Genomic DNA, 5,667 nt, shown 5'->3' on the forward strand with positions numbered 1-5,667 from the left:
TTCCTTGTGCTTTTTTTCTGTGCTCGGACGCCTGTGTGGTGCTGTTCTCTGATCTTTGTCCACTGTGGCCTGGTGCTTGGACTCCCTGCTGCGCGGTGTTCCTCTTCTCGGGCTGGTGCCGTGGACGTCTCCTTCGGCTCCGGCAGCGGCTCTAGTATTTTCGTCAACCTCCTGCCGTGCAGGCCCGGACTTGGGCGGCAGAATTAGTTTTCTAGGACAGAACATTGTGTTCACTGAGCTGGTCTTCCCACGTAGACAATCTACGTGCTGTGAGTTACCCGTTGCATCCCTATATTTATTGTTTAATTTTGTGCAATCTGCTAGTATTAAAATACTTGGAGTGTGATTGCACTATTGTGGGTGGATTTGTTTGCTCAATGATAATAGTGGTGTAGTGAGACAACGTGACAGTCTGGGTTTTAGTGTGTTGTTATTTTCAGCATTGATATTATTTATGCCTAATTATATCTCTATTTGTTGAGGTTGTTTACCTGTGTTAAATTCTGCTATATTATTTAATTCACAGTTTCTTACTATTAGTATTTATACTTTATTATTAGGCTTATTACATCTGATCTAAAACCCTGATTTGGTGAGATAGGACTGTCACGTTAGTCAAGGATCTCTGATCACCATTTAGCGTTGGAGGGATGTTTATTACAGTAACCCGCTATTTTGAGAGCAATATAAAAAGATAAACAATAATGTTTATGTGATTAATCTGCCTTCTTCATCTACAAGCCATGTTTAATTCTCAAATGGACTTGAATAGCTATGTTTCATGTATTCATGTACCAGAATTGCTACTGTTTATTGTTGTTATAATTACATATGGCATCTATCTGAGTTATATGTCTGTTTTATTCAGAATTATAATATCTAATATATTTAAGTATAATGGAAGCATGTCACTTATTTCTCTAATATTACAACAGTCCTTACGTAGGGAGGACTGAAGTCTCCGGTGAAGAGTTGCAAAGGAAGCAACTCAGGTTGGATGGCTATCCCATCTCTTGAATATTGCCCCTGTTTGTTTCGGCTTTTTGGAGCTTCTGACCACCAAAAGCTGTTGCGGACTGCCAAACACTCAACTTTTCAGTCAGCTTCTATAAAATTCGTTTGGGTAAAAACCATTCAAAATCAACATAAACACATAATCGGTTGAGTCGTTGCAATAGTAGGAATCCGCCACTTTCTACATCCTGAGTCCTATGGACACATTTATCTTCTTCTGCACGTAATCTTAATGATACTTAAATTCTCTACACAACCAGATTCTCCTCACAGCCAGATTCTCAGAAAAACTGGTCAGAAAAAAACTGAACCAAACATGCCCATTATCTCCGCATTCAGCACTCTTTTTATGTAGCGGGGTCCACGCAAAGAAGCTGCATTTTGGTTCAGCTATTGCTTTCTATATTGGGCAGATCTTGATTTTGTTAAAGTTGTTTGCAAACATAATTTTGTTTGCGCTACTTGTTGTATACTGCCATTTTCCCTCCATTTCCAAGAGATTGTATCCACATAATTATTTTGCACATGTTTGTTGTTTATGGCTTGCTAGAGAGAGACAAAGTCAGTAAAATTTCTATTTCTATTTGGGAAACCTTCTTTAGTCATACTGTTTGTTTGACATTTTACGGACTAAAAGTAACTAAAATTAAGCACCACTAGATTATTCACTGATCATAGTTCTATTGTATATTTGTTTGATGACATAATTAAAATATTTGCAATGTCTTTATAGTTTTGGTCAGATTTGAGATGCTTCTGACTCTCCAATAATAATTGGACCGAGTTATTATACTTGGTAAAAGGAAGGAGTACAACGATTGGCTGTAAACCTTTTCCCCACAGCTAGCACTCAACCCACACTCCATCCCACTGATGAATCCTGCCCACCTTGCTGCAGCAAGAGAGAGATGCCAGTATGCCACGAGCCTGTGGCTGGCAAAACAGGAGCCAGCAGAGGGTGTAAAAACGACACATCAAAAGCAGTCTGGTTCTGCTTGTCTTTCGCCGGCTGCACCTTCAAGAGTGGCTTGCCATCAGTGCAACTTGCCACCCGGCTCAGGAGGTTTCTGTGTTGGGTATCCTTCGTCATCGTGCACCACCAGTCCACCACACGTCCACACCAGGTACAAGAAGGAGTATCCCGGCGAGGTCACCGGCATCGTCGTCTTCTCGCTCGTGACTCATCGCCTCCATCGCCGGCTGCACCTTTGGTTACGACATCGGCCTCACCTGTGACTATCTGTGAGTGACCAACACCTCATAGAGTCAGGCCATGATACCTTCTCCAGCTAGCGGGGGCTTGATCTGACCCTAAGCTAACCGACGTTGTATGTTACTGTCGCCGCCGACGCCTTGGTGGTGACCGTGGTCGTGAATCCGGGTTGAAGTCGTCGGAGCCATTTCTGGTCAAGTTCTTCCCATGTAAGCGTGAAAACGGCCGGTAACGGTCGGAAAAAACCTCTCACCATTTTCACCCGCATAAATTTTTGTTCGGTCGGAATCGGTAAACGGGAAAGTCAGAAACGGATAACGGCCGGTAAATTCTGGTATATCGAAAACGGTTAAATACGAGCAAAATAGCTCGAAATTGATCGGGAAACGGTAACTGTAATCGGAAAAGCTCACAATAAACAAATCCTAATCACACAGATGTTCATTCACATCCACATACAAGTCTCATTCACAAAAGTACACAAAACACAATCTTGTCCACATATAATTGGTCATACACTCATACATGTCCACTCTTAAATTTTAACACACAACACATAAGTCTTAAAACACGATTGTTCATTAACATTCACATACAAGTCTCAACCACACAAATATACAATACATAGTCATGACCACACATAAATGATCATACATGTTCACTAAAGTTTTATCCACATAGTATGTAAGTCTTAAACACACGATACATAAACTAGAAATCATGTGGCATGTCGTCTGGATCACTTGATATATCTTCTATGACATCTAAAACCCTAATCTCTAAACCCTAACGGGTATAGTTCTTGCCTCTTTTGTTTTTTTGTTGACCGGGGAAATACGGTTAAAATACGGGAAAATACCGGATTTTCCCGAAAATTCCGAAAACGGACGGTAAATATGTCTCACCGTTTACCGTACCATTTTCGTAATAACACATCCCGTTTCCGTCCCGTTTTCCGTATATCCCGAAAAATCTGAAAACGGTCGGAAAAATCTAGTAAACGGTACCGGAAATTTACCGAATTTTACCGACCATTTACATCCTTACCTCCATGGCAGTAATGACGAGACGAGGCAGAGGATAGCACTAGAGATGAGCCGATCATCGAAGTGTACAATCTAGGGTCTAGCGTGGATGCACTAGATGTAATAGTTAGTGTTGGTTAGTTAGTTAAAAATTTGCCAGTGGAATTAGCTAGCTAGGCTAGCTAACTATTAACTAATTTGCCAAAAAAAACTAAAAGCTAAATTATTAGCTAACTAACTATTAGCTTTGATTAGCTTTGATGTATTCAAACAGGGTCTTAGCAGCCTACTATAAAGATGAGTAAGCTGCTGAAGATAGTCTTAGAGCATGTTTGGCAACAATGTTGCTCAAAACCATAGTTTTATAATACTATACTTTACAATTGTCATAACAATACCATAATTTTGGTAGCTCTAAAAATACCATGGTTTTGAGAAATATTGTTTGGATACAACATTGTAAATCATGGTATTAGACAACAATTAGCCATGCCATTAAAATTTCAGGTGTACGTGGAGTTTCCAATACTCCAAAAATATAATGGTATCTAGAATCCCATGGTTTCGAAAACATAGTTTTCATGGTCGCAACGAAACACCTTATGACATAAGGTACTATGGTAGTATTGAAAACCATGGTATTGCCTAGAAACAAAAAAAAGACTTCACTTGCAAACAACCCCTTAAATCGATGGATACAAAGACCCCCGGCTAGATATTTACGATCCCTCCTCCTCTGTCACTCATTCTCTGAATAGATATTTGATGTCCTCTGCTTACTTTCCCCCCTTTGTCCCCTTCTCTAAATATTTGAAAACCTATTGCACACTTTAGCTTTTTTTATATATGTTTCTTAGATAACTAGGAAAATGTAAAGAAACTGTCAATAAGTATCTGTCAATATATATTTACTTCTTAAATATTTCTAAAATCTCTGAGTCACTATCCATGTGATTGGATGCCTGGACGTGCGTAACTAAGCTCGCATGAGCCTGTTTCGCTGGATACGGCCAATTTTTATGTATCTGTGGATACATGCAAATAAGTCTAGATTGTATCGGTGCATACGCGTCAGTATGACTAGATGCAGCGAACTAAACACAGGTTGAGCCATGAAAAAGAGCCTAAGCACAAGTATCCATAAGCTCGGCCGCGAAACCAAGGACTCGATCAGCAATTGGATCGGAGGAGAGCCTGTAGCCAGAAAGACGCTATGATTTTTTTTTTTTACACTCGTGTACAACTTGACCCGTCCTCTTACAACCGACCTCGTGGCTAATGTGTAACCACCGTCCACTCTGATCATCGTAAAATACGCAAGATAGTAAGATACAATAACAGATCCAACATACACGACATAGGTTATTATCTCAGAAAGAGAGAGATTGAACTTGTATAAAAACTTTCCTGTGCTTTTATCTTTAGTTTTCGATCTTGTGATCTAGTTAACATCGACTCATCGAATAACCTTCGACAGAAAGGGGAGGGAGATTAGACGTGTTGGATGATGGCTTAATTACATACAGGTCACAACTCACAGCCGACGCGACGACGACGATGAGGAGGAGCAAAACAGCAGAGTGGTGGGGGAGAGAAGAGAAGGAAGAAGGCAGCAGCTTACTACTAGCACGTACAATACAATACAATACACAGTGCATAGTACAGGCACAGCAGCAGTACTAGTCTAGCAGTGGTACATGTACAAGTACAAACAACCCGTGCGGGCAGCGGGCGGAGAAGGAAGCGAGGACGCCGCGCGCGGGCCACGAGGCAGAGGCAGAGGCAGAGGCAGGTGCAGCAGCGCTTCACTTCACCTCACTTGGGTCCCCAGAGCAGCAGGTGCATGACCTTGGCCGTCTTGGCGTGGCCGTGGCGGTGGTCCTCCCGCTCCCGCCCGCGCCACCCCGCCGTCTCCCTCCCGGCCCGGGCCGCCGCGTCGCGCGCCAGCGCGCGCAGGGCGGCCAGCTCTGGCCACCTGCTGCTGGTGCTCTCCTCGCGCCCGTCGCTCATGTCGGCTGCTGCTAGCTGCGCCGTAGTAGGTTAGGTAGCTAGGCCGTAGCTGTAGCACTAGCACACTGGTTCTCTTCTTGCTCTGTGGCCGAACCGCACGTATGCCGTTGTCAGCTGGAAACCTCGCCGGCCGCTTATATAAGCGCGGGCGCGGGCAGTCTACTAGCGTGACGCACTGACCGACGGCAGGCAGGCAGCACAGGTGGAGTGGGGTGGGGCGCGCGAGTAGTAATTGAAGATAAGAATCGACGACGATAAATATCGCGTGGTGGCGTCATTCGGTTTCGACGAGAGGCCGTGCGTGGAAATGGATCGAGTGGCCGGGAACATCTGGCTGACGTGCCGCCCGCCGGCCGGCCGTCTGCTGGTCGCCGTCGGGATCAGACAGACGAGCCATCGGGCCGC

At 43.7% G+C, this 5,667-nt stretch overlaps 1 long non-coding RNA gene across 1 annotated transcript; it reads right to left on the reverse strand.

Moving 5' to 3' along the window:
- Positions 1-4,642: 4,642 nt before the first annotated feature.
- On the reverse strand, positions 4,643-5,352 carry LOC103626642 (uncharacterized). The gene has a single exon (NR_169161.1). It is a non-coding gene; the product is annotated as an uncharacterized lncRNA (long non-coding RNA).
- Between the last annotated feature and the right edge of the window lie 315 nt (positions 5,353-5,667).

Source organism: Zea mays, chromosome 5 (assembly GCF_902167145.1).
Source record: "Zea mays cultivar B73 chromosome 5, Zm-B73-REFERENCE-NAM-5.0, whole genome shotgun sequence".
Classification (NCBI taxonomy): Eukaryota; Viridiplantae; Streptophyta; class Magnoliopsida; order Poales; family Poaceae; genus Zea; species Zea mays.